This window comes from Callithrix jacchus, chromosome 8 (assembly GCF_049354715.1).
Source record: "Callithrix jacchus isolate 240 chromosome 8, calJac240_pri, whole genome shotgun sequence".
Lineage (NCBI taxonomy): Eukaryota > Metazoa > Chordata > Mammalia > Primates > Cebidae > Callithrix > Callithrix jacchus.
In genome coordinates this window covers 18,094,838-18,110,202 of record NC_133509.1, presented here as the reverse complement: position 1 = coordinate 18,110,202, position 15,365 = coordinate 18,094,838, and the positions used below count along the sequence as shown (strand labels likewise).

Here is a 15,365-nt window from a genome sequence, read left to right as displayed (position 1 = left end):
GGAAGGTATTGCATCTGTACTCTTTGAGATCCCAGTTGAGAGACACTCAGGGTCAAGACATGATTCTTTGTTGGTTTGTTTTTGAATATTGATGAAGTTCCCCAAAGAGGTAGGAGGAGAAGAGAGGGATTGGGTTGGAAACCAAGCAGGGTCAAATGCTTATTGTTAATTACCTTAGGGGATTATATTGATATGGTCACGGTTAGTGCTAATATAAAAGAAAAGGTTTATTTTTATCGTAGAACTATAACTTTGGTTAAACAATTTATGTAGTTGATTCTGTTCTTTTGACAATTCTATCACATTTCCAAGAGTTATAGTTTTCCCTCTCCCCCAAGACATTTGGAGAGCACATGGACCTCTGTATCCTGGCCTCATGGCACCTCCCTCATCCCCATGGAAAGAGAAAGATGAGAGAAGGGAGGGAGACCTTTGGCAGCCCAGGGAAGACAAGTTTCAGGAGTTTATGAAGCACCATCCCCTGCCACCCCCAGTGAAGACCCTACCAGAAGGCCTTATGTTCTGAGCTATATTGAGGGACTGCCTCATTACCACTCCCTACTGTCATGGGGCAAGTGTCAGGGCTGTGGCAAAGGTCAGGCTATCATCATCAGCCCCTTCAATAGACTGACCCTAGCATCAGGGTGACCATATGTCCCTGTGTGCCCAAGACAATCCTAGTTTACATCTGAGGCCCCAGTGTCACTATTAATAGTGACCTCCTTTCACTTTCAAAGTTGTTCCAGTTTGGGTAACAAATTGTATGATCAAAGGCCCCATCTCCTTTCATCTGTCTGACTCTCTTTCTTTTCCCTTCCGTAGAGATTTTATCCATCCCACAGCTTAAAATTCTTTCCCTCTGAAGATAACTACAGGATTTTCATCTCTGTCTTGTTTTCCCCAAGTCCACAATTTCCACTTGGATACTAAAGCAGTCACCCTCTCAGTGTTGGTGTAAATGACACAAACTGACAACTATTGATTTAGTCTCATTCCCATCACTCACCCCTGCCACCCAGAAAAGTGTCACCTGACACTTTTTTGTACCCAGTTCCAACACTAAAGAAAGGTCAGACATATTTGTTCCCATGGTGGAAAATAAAAGGCTGTTTGCCCATGTTGCCAGGATTCCTCTGGAAAGCATCCGGGAATCATTCCAGAAATTCCATTTCCAGGTGTGTGTTTCTTTAAGGAAATATTGTGCAGCAGAGAAGGAACTCACTGTGCAGGTGCCATTGGCTGTGGGCGTTGCTATGGCAGATTGGCCTTATTATTGAATAGCAGAGGAAGGAGTCATGGGGGAAACATGACATGAACAGGCAGAGCGCACACGCCGAGGCCCAAGAAAGCCGCAATCATGGAGCTGACTTGGTTCCAGACTGTGGCACTAAGGAGACCAACTTCCTGAGCTGCAGATTCGCAGCACAGCCATGCAGGCATGGGAGTAAGGCAAGCCCATACTTCCTCTTGATTCCAGGACTCCCCACTTGAGGCTGATTTGCTGCAACCTTAGCTCTTGAGAAAACTGGGGTCCCTGCCTTCTTGGAAAGCCTGAGAAGAAGTTTTGCTGTCCGGGTGTCACAGCATCCAGCGTACAGGAGACAGATCAGCAGCTGCGGTCAGCAGAGGCACACACACCAGCCGCTGAAGATGGGTGGCTTGTCCTGAGTCAAAGTTGGGCTGGTTTATAAACTGCACCTGTGAAGAGAAGAGGGCTGACCCCAGTGGGAACTTCCTGAACCATTTGCACCTGTTCACCTAGGAGAAGGAATGGCTGGAGCTGCTTCTTTCTGGTTATGAAATATGGGCCAAACTTCACTGATAATATAACTTTTAGACCATTTAGTGGGATAATAAAAGTCAAAAGAGAACATACATGGGTTGAACACCCACAGCATGCTAAGCTCTCTGCTAGGTGCATTATGGAAGAGCTTATTGAATTCCTACACAAACCTCTGAGGGTGGACGGCCACTGACCTGGAGTCTTGACAGCCAGGTACTTCATTCACCCCCCGAGTCTCAGTTTTTATGTGTGTAAAGTGGGCTGACCCTACCTAACCAGGGTCTATTGCAGAATGATTGAGGATGGTGAATAAAGTTATGGCCGAAGCTGTGCCCTTCTAGCTCATTGAGATGTAATTTAACCTACATCTGGGGGAAGGTGGTCTGATTCTTGGGATGTGACTCCTGGATACGGTTTGTTTCCACAGGTGGTGCAGATTTAGGAGAATAAGCCCATCTTGGGTCAGGTGTCCCTAAAGGCGGATCCTGAGGTGAGGATTCCAGGACATATCACTTACTTGGAAGATGAGCTCAGGAAGCATGGGAGGCAGTGAGGGGGGGAGGCTGGGAAGGAAGGAGACTCCATAGACGGTGTGTTCATGAGAGGGTTACCTCTATGGGCAACAGGGACTCAGTCCCCCTAGGGACCCTCTAGGAAACAGTGCAACCCCCCTCAGAGTGGCACTGCTGAGAGGGGCGGAGCAAGGGTTTTATCCACCAACTCCTGTCTCTCACGGTAGAGGCTCACTCCTGTAGCCTTACCTTACCCACACTCCTAGCCTGAAGAACTGTTTGCAGACAACCTCTAGGGCATGTCCAGGGCATGTGGTTGAGGAACCAAAATGCCTCTGAAAGAGAGTTCCCCCCACCTCCGGAAAAGGAGAGGGAGAAGGCAAGAGGAAAGTGAAGGTGGACAGTTAAGACGTCTGGAAAACTTTTGGCGTCTGCCCTACATCAAAGCCGAAACCTGGAAGATGAGAAATTCGGGCTTCGGGGATAGAGTGCTTGTCTCCCCTTCCACTTACTCTCCAGGACCCTCCTGTCCACCCACTCCACTTGCAATAGGCGCCGATTTACAGAGTAGAGGGCGCAAGAATTGGAGGCTGGTTCAGCGCTGTTAGACAATAAAAGGAGCACTTACGGTGCTGCACAGTGTTCATTAGCAGGGAATCTTAAGCTGATGTCTCTGGGACTTTCGCTGGTAGGCTGCTGTCATTGGGGGCAGTATAATCCTGTGGTTATGAGCAGGAGTTTTGGAGTGAGATCAAGCTGGGGTCAGGGTCTAGTTCTGTACCTTGGTAATTGTATAAACTTAGGCAAATTACTTCATCATCTATGTATTTATTTATTTTTAGAGACAGGATCTCACTCTGTCACCCACACTGGAGTGCAGTGGTGCAAACATACCTCATTGCAGTCTTGAACTCCTGGGCTCAAGTAATCCTCCCAGTTTAGCCTCCCAAGTAGCCGGGACTACAGGCACAGACTGCTGTGCCTAGCTAATTAAAAACATTTTTTTTTTTTTTTTTTGTAGAGGAAGGGTTTCCTTATGTTGCCCAGGCTGGCCTCAAAGTCTTGGCCTCTAGCCATCCTCCTACCCTGGCCTCCCAAACTGCAGGAATTATAGGTGAGAGCCCCTACACCTGGTCATTACTTCATCTTTTTAAGTTGAAGTTTCCTCATTCATAAAACTGGGTAAAATGCTAAACTTCTTATAGAGCTGCTGTGAGAGTTAAATAAGATACTGCTCTTATCACAATATCTGACACGTAAGGAACAATCAATAAATTCTGGCTAATATTCTCACTCATTCTACAAATATTTATTGAGTCTTTTCTTTGTGCCAGGCTCTATTTCAGGCACGAGTGACACACCAGTGAATTGAGATAGATTCCATCTAAATTGTCATAAAATTTAGATCCTACTGTCTTAAAGACAGACAATAAACAAGAAAATAAGTTGACAACCATTATCATTTCAGGTAGTAATATGATTTGGATGTGTGTCCCCTGCAAATCTCATGTTGAAATGTAATCTCCCACTTTGGAGACGGGGCCTGTGGGGAGGCTACTGGATCCTGGAGGTAAATTTCTCATGACTGTCTTAGAATTCTCTTAGCAGCAGGTGAGCTCTCCTTCCATTAGTTCACGAAAGACCTGCTTGTTTAAAAGAGTCTGGGACCTCCCTCTTCTCCCCCACATCTCACCATGTAATGCACCTGCTCTCCCTTTGCCTTCCACCATGACTGGAAGCTTCCTGAGGCCCTTACCAGGAACAGATACCAGCACCATTCTTCCTGTCCAGCCTGCAGAATCAAGAGCCAATTAAACCTCTTTTCTTGATCAATTACCCAGCCTTAGGTATTTCTTTATTGCAGCGCAAAAGAAGACTAACACAGGTAATAATAAGTGCTGGAGCAGAGGTCTAAAGAAGTGAGGATGCTGAAGACAGCATTCTAGGAGGTGAGTGCAGGAAATATGAAAGCCATGCGATGAGAACACTTTATTCTCATAAATAAAGTGGTATCTGAGTACTTGCTATGAAGAGTACAAAATACAGTAATAGATGAAAGAGGAATTGGGGGTTGAGGAGAGATGTATTCATTTGCTAATTAATTTTTAAACATAATATAGGATGTTATCACATGTTGGTATGCCAAAAGGATGAGCCACTAGAAACAGAAAATCAATGATACAAGAGAAAGGTGTCAAGTCCTTGAATAGGAAAGAGGGCTAGGGCCCTGTGTACAGGTGGCAGATGCCCTGGGCCGAGGCTGTGGCAGGCCATCCCTTGCAGCAGGGAGAAATGCAGAGGATAGAAATACAACCACAAGAAACACTCCTGGATGCTTAGGGAAATTGCTTTTCTCTTAAAAATTTCCAAAAATTCATCTTAGGCACCTATTAAATGGCTCATCTGGAGCTGAAGGTTTTGCGCTGCCTGCCAAGCAATGATTTGGGGTTCTTAGCCAATCCTAGGAGAGTAAAAGCTGGGACAGGAGATCAGAGAACACATTCTTCTCCATCTGTGCATGCCTTCAATACATGTTGGATTGACTGGAATTATGAGAAACTACAATCATTTGTTGAAGATCTGCTTAAAAGATATTTACAGATGGTGCAGAAAACCATTATACTGAGGAAGGAATTACAGCCTCCCCAGACAGTGTTGGAACTGTCCTGAGAAAATCGGTCTGAAGGTAGGAACCCCGTCCTGGTGGGATGCTTCACCACTGAGAACTGGGAGGGGTCCACTGACTTGGTGTCTGTGAGATGACATGGCCTCTTCATAGGCAGCAAACTCCCAGGATAGCAGATCTCCCAGATAGAAAAGGGGACGCCCTTCACATCATGCTCTCTCATAGGCTTCTTCCTGAAGTCTGAGGCCTGAACCCCCAAATACTGTAAATAAAAAGATTTTTTTAATTAAAATTAAAATTTCCAAATCAGCAGGAACACATTTAGGTTTGTTACAAGGGTCCATTGTGTGATGCTGGGCTTTGGGTTTGTAACAATCCCATCACCCAGATAGTGGACATAGTACCTAATAGGAAGTTTTTCAGCCCTTGCTCTCCCTCCTTTTGGAGTCCCCAGTGTTTATGGAAGGGTATTTCCTAGGTTTTCTTCTAAGATTTCAAATCTTGAGGTCTTACATTTAAAGCTTTAATCTATCTTTAGTTAATTTGTGTATATGGTGATAGGTAGGGGTCTGGTTTCATTCTTCTGCATAAGGCTAGCCAGTAATCCCAGCATCATTTATTGAATAGGAAGTTTTTCCTATTGCTTATTCCCTTTCTCCTAGTTCCCTATTCCCCTTTCCCCATTGTTTATTTTTGTCAACTGTCAAAAATCACTTTGTTGTAGGTGTATGGCTTTGTTTCTGAGTTCTGCATTTTGTTTCATTGGCCTATGTGTCTGTTTTTGTACTCTACCATGCTGTTTTGGCTACTGTAGCCTTGTTGTATAGTCTGAAGCCAGGTAATGTGATGTCTCCAGCTTTGTTCTTATTGTTTAGGATTGGTTTGACCTTTCAGACTCTTTTTTGATTCCATATGAATTTTAAATACGTTTTTTCTAAATCTGTGAAAAAATGGCATTGGTAATTTGATATAAATAGCATTGCATTTGTAGTTTGCTTTGGGCAGTAAGGCCATTTTAGCAATACTGATTCTTCTAATCTGTGAGCATGGGATATTTTTTCATTTGTTTGTTTTGTCAATGATTTCTTTCGGCGATGTTTTGTGATTCCCATAGTAGACATCCTTCACCTCCTTTGTTGAATGTATTTCTAGTTATTTTATTTTAGGTGGTAGCTATCGTAAATGGGATTATATTCGTGATTTGGCTCTCAGTTTCAATGTTATTGGTGTATAGAAATGCTGCTGGTATTTGTACATTGATTTTGTATCCTGAAAGTTTACTGAAGTTGTTATCAGTAATAGAAACCTTCTCATGGAGACTGGACTCTGGGGTTTTCTAGGTATAAAAGTATATTACCTGTGAAGAAAGATAGTTTGACTTCCTCTATTCCTATTTGGATGCCTTTCATTTTTCTCCTCTTGGTGGATTGCTCTGGCTAGGACTTCCAACACTATGTTGACTAGAAGTGGTGCGAATGGGCATCCTTGTCTTTTTTCCATTCCTCAAGGGGAACGTTTCGAGCGTTTGTACATTCAGTATGATGTTGGCTGTGGGTTTGTCATAAATGGCTCTTGTTATTTTCAGGTATGTTCCTTCAATTCCTAGTTTATTGAGGCTCTTTATCATTAAGGGATGTCGGATTTTGTTTAAAGGTTTTTCTGCATCTATTGAAATGGTCACATGGTTTTCGTTGTTAATTCTGCTTCAGTGGTGAATCCATTTATTGACTGTGTATGCGAAAGCAACCTTGTATCCCAGGAATAAAGCTGACTGATTGTGGTGAGTTAATTTTTGATGTGCTGCTGGGTTTGGTTTTCTAGGATTTTATTGAGGATTTTCATGTCTATGTTCATCAGGGATATTGGCCTGTAGTTTTTTTTTTCATTGTGTCTTTGTCAGGTTTTGTTATCAGGATAATACCGGTTTCCTTGAATGAGTTAGGGAAGAATCCTTCCTCCTCAATCTTTTGGGATAGTTTCAGTAGGATTGGTACCTTCTTTGTATTTCTGGTAGAATTTGGCTGTGAATCCAACTAGCCCAGGACTTTTACACGTTGGTAGATTTTTTATTACTAATTCAACTTCAGAACACACTAGTCGTCTGTTCAGAGTTTCAGTTTTTTCCTGATTCAATCTTGGCAGGTTGTGTGCTTCCAGGAATTTATCCATTTCCTCTAGGGTTTCTAGTTTGTGTGCACAGAGGTATTCATAATAGTCTCTGAGGATCTTTACTATTTCTTTGGGACCAGTTGTAATGTCACCTTTGTCATTTCTGATTGTGCTCATTTGGATCTTCCTTCCTTCCTTCCTTCCTTCCTTCCTTCCTTCCTTCCTTCCTTCCTTCCTTCCTTTCTTCCTCCCTCCCTCCCTTCCTTTCTCTCTCTCTTCCTTCCTTCTTTCTTTCTCTCTCTTTCCTTCTTTCTTTTTCTTTCTTTTCTTTCTTTCTCAGTCTAGCTGGTGGTCTGTCAATCTTGTGTATCCTTTCAAAAAACTAACTTTTCATTTTGTGGATCCTTTGTATGTTTTGGGAGCGGTCTCAATTTTGTTTAGTTATGTTCTATTTTAGTTATTTCCTTTCCTCTGCTAGTTTTGAGATAGCTTGTTCTTTGTTTTTCTAGTTCCTTTATGTGTAATGCAATGTTAGATCATTAGTTTGAGATCTTTCTATTTTCCTGATATAGGCATTCAGTGCTATAAACTTTCCTCTTAACACTGCTTTTGCCTAATCCCAGAGATTTTGGTATGTTTCAAAGAATTTGATAAAAAAGACTTTTAGAGTTAACAATGAGGAAAGTCTTTCCATGTTGGAAGTCTGGAGTTCTAGTATATTCCCCTGGTGATCTAGCACTTCCTGCAGTGGGAATTGTGGGATTTTCCTGCTAAGCTTGTAATGTTGGAAGGATGGTCAATACATTACTCAAGAGTCTTACACTTTGCCTATCAATCACAGAGGCAGGAGAATATGTTGACTAGTTTCTCACCTTGGACCTGAAGCTGCTTTTAACAACCCACCTATAACAACCCCCAAAGACTGACACTGGACCAACAAGCATGAGAAATCCCTTGATCTAACTCCACTGCACAGTGGGGTGATAAGTGGGGTTCTGAAAAGCCCTTGGAATGTCACAAACTTGTGCCTTTCCTTGTCCCCCAGTAGCTGTGTCATCCATGGATACTCTTTCTTTTCTACCCTTGCCACTTCCTGTGCTCACCTGGATACTCCTGCTCCCTCACTCCTTTCAGCTCCCCATATCTCTCTGGCCTTCTATGGGGGCTGTCAGACCCATGGTCTGCTTTCATCTAAAGATGAGTTAATAAGGGCTACAGACACAGGCAGGTAGGGAAGGAAATTTAGAAAACCAGCTCTAAAAGTCAGAGTTGTATAAGATAATCAAATCTTTCAGATTTTCAAGAACGTCCTCCTCTTAGCACAACTCCTCTGCCTTCTCATCTCCCCACTGATGTCTGCTATGTCTGCAGAAGGGGGTGAGGGTGAAGAAATAGACCCACCCTGCCAGGAAGCCTTCACATCACAGTGGCTGTCTGGGACCCAGAACTGGGTACATAGCAAGTTGATTCCTAAGACCCTGGACAGCACATACAAGCTAAAATCGTGCTTTTCTCTATGGGGTGGTCCAGAAAGAATACCGTGCTTCAAAGCAATTCTGTATACAAGGTGGTAATTGCAGCCTAGGGAAGGGACCACAAGTGAGGTGTGCCCCCAGGACTTTCATCAAGTTGCCTAAGAGCACAGTTAACACATCAGGTTACAGACCTTACCAAAGTGGAGGCTCACAGGCCAGAGAACGGCTAATTAGTTAATTGATTACATTAGCGTATCTAAAGAAAGTATCTGTGGAAACCAAGTAGCACTCGGTCAGCTTGGAATCTAGAAAGAGCTCAAGCGGAAAGGCATACGTGGGAAAGCCTTGCTAAAGGAGTCAGTCCTGAACTGTAGCATAGGCCAGCTGTTCAATCACCCTCCCACCGGCTTAGGAGGTGAAATGCAAACACCTGTGAGTCCCCAGCCGCTACCACGGATAGATCCAAACACTTTTGTTTCTGCTCTGCCTCTGCTTCCATGATAGGTAGGTTGAGACTGAGAACGTTGTGTATCCAGGAGCGAGGGTTCTGCACTCGCTTCATGAGACGGGGCACGGGACAAAAGCACCAAGTACAAGGTCAACAGAACTCTCCAGACTGGAGGCAACACCCCGCCCGTCTCACCCCAGCTGGTTAAAGCCTTTTTGCAAATTCTTTAGTAAATAGGAATCAGGTCATTAATTTTAAAACCCTGCCCTAGAGTATGGGTGATTTAGTTGTATCAAGGGTCCCTAAGACCACCACCAGGCTCAGTGATTTGCTAGGAGGACTCACAGGATGCCACATATAGTCATGCTGACAGCTAAGATTGATTACAGCAAAAGGATACACAGCAATTATTTCACGAGCAAAGGGAATAGGCATATGGGGAGACGTCCAGAGAAAGCCAGGTGCAAGTTCCCAAGGGTCTGCTCTCAGTGAATTCACACAGGACACACTTATTTCCTCTAGCAACAAATTCTAACTACACATGTGAAGTGCTGTCTGTCAGGGAAGCTCATTAGAGACTCAGGGCCTAAGACTTTTTATTGGGGTTTTGTCATATAGGCACCCTCTGCCTAGCATGTAACAAGACTCCAGACCCTCAGACAGAAGGCAGGTGTTCAGCACAAACCGTTTCATTCGTACAAATGGTGTAAGTCCAATGAGCCACCCTTATCACTGATGGAAAGTTTTTTTAATCAGTGTAGGGAATTATTCACTGGCCAAGTTCTCGGATGCCAGCCAAGGACCAGTTTTGCAAGCAGACCTTTCTAAAGAGCACAGTCTCAGGCAGCTATGGTGACTGTTTCCTGCACAGGTGTATACAATTAAACTCATGTTATCCATACAGTAACACTATAAAGTTCTCACTCACAAGCATAGGTTCAAGCATGAACAAATCCTGTGCTATCTTCTTGAAGTCCCAGGATAAAACATTCCTCTAACTATTGAGGTGGATATATTTTTTTCCACCAAGAGGAGCCCATGTTTGACTGCCAACAAGATTCTAGTGCTCCCATTAGCCAAGTGTGGTGGTGCCCGCCTGTATTCCTAGTTACTCAAGAGACTGAGGCAGGAGGATCCCTGGAGCCTCGGGGCTCGAGGCTGCAGTGAGTTATGATTGCACCCTAAACTCCTGCCTGGGTGACAGAGTGAGACCCTGTGCCTAAAAATAAATAAATAAATAAAGATTCTAGTGTTCCAAGTTGGCAAAACATGCCCAATCCCACCCCTCCCTTCTACCACTACCTTGTATCCTGGCCCTTCAATGAGTTCGAGCTTTCAAGCCATCCAGATGATTCAGGGTGCTAAATGTTATTCACAAATTATCCCTTTCTCACCCTTTCCCAAGCCAGAATTGATCAGCATGGCCTCCTCAGCCCCTGGCTCCCAGACCCAGAGGAGGCCATGCTGCTTGAGAAGTACTCCAGGGACACCGCCGGAGGCTGCACACAGCGAAGCTCAGACAAGAGCCCTTCCCTCCGAGTTATTTAAAGGCGTCTCTACTCTGCTCCCTCCTCTATCCTTGCTCCCTCACCTCCCTACAGCTGGGATATTATTGTCTTATTTTTGCCCTTCAGAAGCAAACTGTCAACACAGCGACCTTTTCTTTAGACAGTTGTTCAAATATTCTGTGAAATATGACTTGAGCCACCCTGAAGTCAACCTCGAATCTACTTAGTGGTAATGACTTGATTGCTCTTGGACCCGTGGAAATCATAATCCTCAGCCCCATTTTACACAGTGATGACTTTGCCCAGTTTATTTTCTTTTTTCAAAGGACAGCGTTAGGAAAGCAGTGAGGGGGGAGGTGGTTACCCCTTCGGGTCTACCCAGTGCAATCAGTCCATTCATAGAGACTAGATCGGGGGCCCCTCCACACCCAGATCATTACCTCAGCAGGAATTCCCCTTCTGCTTTTTTTCCTTTTTTCTCCAAGTGTAGAATCCGGACTGTCTGTGTGTGAGGGGCTGGGGGTGTTTCAGGACAAATGACATCATGTAGCCCCATAGAAACAGATGTTCAGACTTTCTGTACTTCATGAACTCAGTTTCGTGCCATCTACTGGAATGGAAACTGGCCAGGCCATCCAGAGGGAGCTTCTAAGACGGGTGGGTGGGACCTCACTGCTTTCCTTTCACTGAAACAGGAAGGGCCTGGGCTGGAATATCTTAGTGAGCACAACCAGAAATGGGCATGGAAAACCAGTGCTCAACCCACAGTAGGTGAGGACTCGAGCTCCACTGAGCAGATTTGTAAGCTAGATGCTGAAGTCATTTTTCCGTTCCACCTCCCCCACTCCACTCCCCCCAGAAAGGCATGAGATATTTTTAGCAGGAAAAATAAATGCCCCATAAAAATGAACATAAAAATACCATACGAAGGACAGGGCACCCTCCCACTGGTTTCCAAGAGATCCCTGGAGTGACCATTAAACAGGCTTTGAAGCCAGCATTGGAGGAGTGGATGGGCACAGGCCAGCCCTAGTCTGAAAAGAGCTGGGGAGGGGAACAGAAAGAAGAAACTGGTCCAAAGAACCCTTTGCTTAATGAAGGAGAGTATGGGATCGGGGAGAAATTCACAAAGTACACCATGTGCCTCTTCTGTGAGCTCACGACCATTCTGCCTGCCAAGTCCGATGACCCCTGCACGCACATCTCCCTGACCTTTCCATGGCATCTGATCCATTCCTTTTGCCACTGGCCTCTGTGGAACTGTCCTTTCTTCATGCTCCTCCATTTCTTCCCCAAGCTTAACAGAATAAAATCTGAGGTCCTCATTTTCCTCCCAAACCTGCTTATTTCTTTATTTTTCTCTTAATGAAAAGCATTTCCAGGTCCTCAGGCCAAAACCTTGAAGTCATCCTTGACTTCTCTCTCTCACACCCCGTATCCAATCTGTCAGCAGATCCTACTGCTCCACTCCCCAAATACATCAGGACCTGACCACTTCTCACTACCTCCCCGTTCCCATGTGGTCCAAGCCCTCGTCATCTCTCACCTGGCTTATTGCACAGGCTGCCAGCTTCACCTTCCCGATCTGCACTTGCCCCCTCGGGCCATGGGTTCTCAACGCAGTCATCAGACCGATATTGTTAACATGAAAGTCAGATGGCAATCTCTGCTCAAAGGCTTCAAAAGATTTCCACTCCTACCTAGGAGGGAAACCCAAGTCCTTACAGTGGCCTCAAGTGGTCTAGCCCCTTGTTAATTCTGGCCTCTTCTCTTCCAAGCAAGCCCTGTTATGCACCGCTCCAGCCACATGGGCTCCAAGCTAGTTCTCTCATCTCCAGGCCCTTGGACATGTGATTCGGTCCTCCAAAAATGCTTTCCCCACCAGACGTCTTCACAGCTCACTCCTTCACTTGCTCCAGGTCTTCAGGTGAATGTCACTCCATCTGAAACTGCAACCATCTTGACATTAAAAAAAGAAAATTCCCTTCTTTCCTTTATTTCTCACCTTAGCACTCATCTCCATCTAACCTACTACAGAGGCAACTGTCTTGCTTATTTCCTCCCCGCTCCTCCACTAGAATGTAAACTCCATGAGGGCACAAGTCCTTGTCTCTCTTTTGTTTGCTTGTTTGTTTCTGCTGCTGAGTCTCCAGCAGAACCTTCTATTGAATGAATAGAATGGATCAAGGAGCGGATGTATCTGCTAAAATCTACAACCACCCCTGGCCTCCTTGCTCTTGATGCTGACACCCATACTTGTCACATCTTCCAGCTCTCGGGAGCTGTTCTGGCCCATACCCCTCCTTGGCTACTTGCCTCTAACCAGACGCCAACTCCTCCGCCATGGATCTTCCTTCTGAGAAACGCAGTGGTGTGACAGGGCAGACCAGTCTCTGCTCAAGTCTACAAGAACCAGGACAAACTTTTCAAAATGCTTTGGAGCAAGTGGCTTCAACAAACTCCAAATGTAAAGTGAGTTTAATAACATCGACTTCCATTAGGTTACTGTGAGAATGGCATGGGGTAACCTGTCTATCATGCTTCTCCTGGTGCCTGATACAGTCACCACTTCCCTTCCCGCTGTGTTAGTGCTATTTTAAATGCCTCTGACTCTGATGGCTACGACTCTCTTGAAGGTCTCTTCAGTCTTCTCACTGGGCCACCCAGCTTGTGCACTGCTGCATAATTTCTCCAGGTTACTTCCTGGTTCAAAAGTCTTTGTGTGGTCAGGTGCAGTGGCTTATGCCTATGATCCAGACTCTTTGAGATTCCCAAGCAGGAGGATCACCTGAGGCCAGGAGTTTGAGACCAGCCTGGACAACATAGCAAGACCCCATCTCTACAAAAAATAATATTAAAAAATTAGCTGGGCATGGTAGCACATACTTGTAGTCCCGGCTACTCAGGAGGCTGAGGCAGGAGTATGGCTTGAGCCAGAAGTTGGAGGCTACAGAGCTATGATCACTCCACTGCACTCTAGCCTAGCGACAGAGAAAAACCCTTCTCAAAAATAAACAAACAAAACCCCCAAATCTTTGCATTCCTTCCAAAGGAGGAAACATTTCATTTAATCCAGCCACGTGTGGTTAAATATGATCAAGCCAAATAAACTCATTTCATGTGTTTAACTGAAGCAAGCTGATTTCTTCACAGGAGCTGCCCAGTAAATGCTTAAATGAAGCCCCCCATGATGTGTGTGGGGTCAGTTCATCAGCTGAGCTGTCTTAACTACTTCCAAGCCCTACATGTTCTTCCTTGTCTCTGAGTCACTGTGAATGCTGCCCGTGAACCTAGAATGCCCTTTGGCTCTTTCCCCTCCCCTTCTTTGCCCATTAAATAGCACTCCACTCACCAGAGTTCCAGCCATTTGTGGGGCAGAGGCAAAAGGATCACTTGAGGCCAGGAGTTTGAGGCTGCAGTGAGCTATGATCACACCTGTGAAGAGTCATCACACTCCTGCCTGGGCAACACAATGAAATCTCGTCTTTCACAAAAAAGTAAAAAAATAAAAAATAACACCACATCCTTCAGCAGCCTTCAGGCAGGCCCTCCTTTCAAAAGCCCACTGTGTGTCCTCCCCAAGCTGGGCTTCACTGCCCCTCTGCTGTGCTCCCACCACATCCGTGCTTACTCCAAAGAGGCACGTCCTATGTTGAATTGCATTTGCCTGTTGCGCTGTCTACCTCTCCAGCCCAGGCTCTGAGCCCTGGTGGGCAGGGATCATGCCCAATTCATCTGAGTGAACTGGTGCCAAATATAATATTTGGCACATGGTAGGTGTGGAATAAACGCTTTCTGAATGAATGAGTAGGTCAGTAAGTGAGGAATGCATGACTCAATGGCTAAATGAAGAAATGCAACACGCTACCAGCCCAAGTGAAGGCTTGTGAGGGCAGGAAAGACAGGAAAAGCATGCCTGTTATGAACAGACCCAGAACGGCACCCCCTAACCCCTTGCCTTCTGTCCAGGGTCCTCTCCTCTCCGCCCTGCACACACTTGTTTTCCGTGAGCCACCTCACCCATCCCAGAGGCTTCTCTTCCCACCTGAGTGTCACTGATTGCCAAAGCAATGGTCCCAAATGCTGTGCCAAACTTAAGGCAAGCTTTCCAAAAAATGTGTTTCTTGCCTATGGCTTTTCCATTTGAATTTTTACAGCCACCTCTTCCTCCAGGAGATGACCTGTCTCTCTGGATTGGAGGTGTGTCTGCATTTCAGGAACAAGCAACTTTTCTCCGTGGCTGTGGGCTGAACCTCTACCATTGGAAAGGCAACTCCTGCTATGTCCTGTTCAGAAAGGATTTTAGCAGGTTTGGTGAAGGTAAATGCATTCCTATCGCCATGGAGACGTGGTATTTCTCGGTGACAGAGAACAGAGAAGCAACGTTAAACTTACTTGCATTGCAGTGTAGCAGAAAAAGTAAAAATTCAGAGCCTGGATGTGTAGGGCAGGCATGGGGAATTTCTGGCCTCCAGGTCTTGGCTCAATTTTCTTCCAGCCTTTGGCAAATGTGACAAACCATGGTTATATTAATGAAGAACGATACTTATCAGTCAGATACCACCCAGTGCTGGAAAGGCCCCAGAGCCAGTTGGAAGGCAGTGAGTGGTGACACATTTTACAAGCACGTTCTCCTTGTTCTGCTTCATTTCGGAATTCATTTGGGCTTCCTACATTTCAAGTCAACTCTCTTTTTGAAATGCCTGTAGATTCTCCAGAACCTGTGCTAAGTTTTAGGGCAATTTTTTTTTGCCTTTTGCCCTTGTTTTATACTGTTGACCAAAGCTATAAAGTCAGAAGCTTTGAAAGATGGAAAGACCCTTAACTGTCAGAAGTGACTTTAACTTTGAATTTTACGAGTTCTGTTTGTGTTGACAACATGATTGATTGCTTCCGAGACTGAA

At 45.1% G+C, this 15,365-nt stretch overlaps 1 long non-coding RNA gene across 1 annotated transcript; it reads right to left on the bottom strand.

Moving 5' to 3' along the window:
- Positions 1–4,115: 4,115 nt before the first annotated feature.
- On the bottom strand, positions 4,116–13,945 carry LOC144577290 (uncharacterized). Its single transcript, XR_013520785.1, has 4 exons — positions 13,814–13,945; positions 12,778–12,864; positions 12,008–12,410; positions 4,116–5,183 (listed from the first exon to the last, which is right to left on the bottom strand). It is a non-coding gene; the product is annotated as an uncharacterized LOC144577290 (long non-coding RNA).
- Between the last annotated feature and the right edge of the window lie 1,420 nt (positions 13,946–15,365).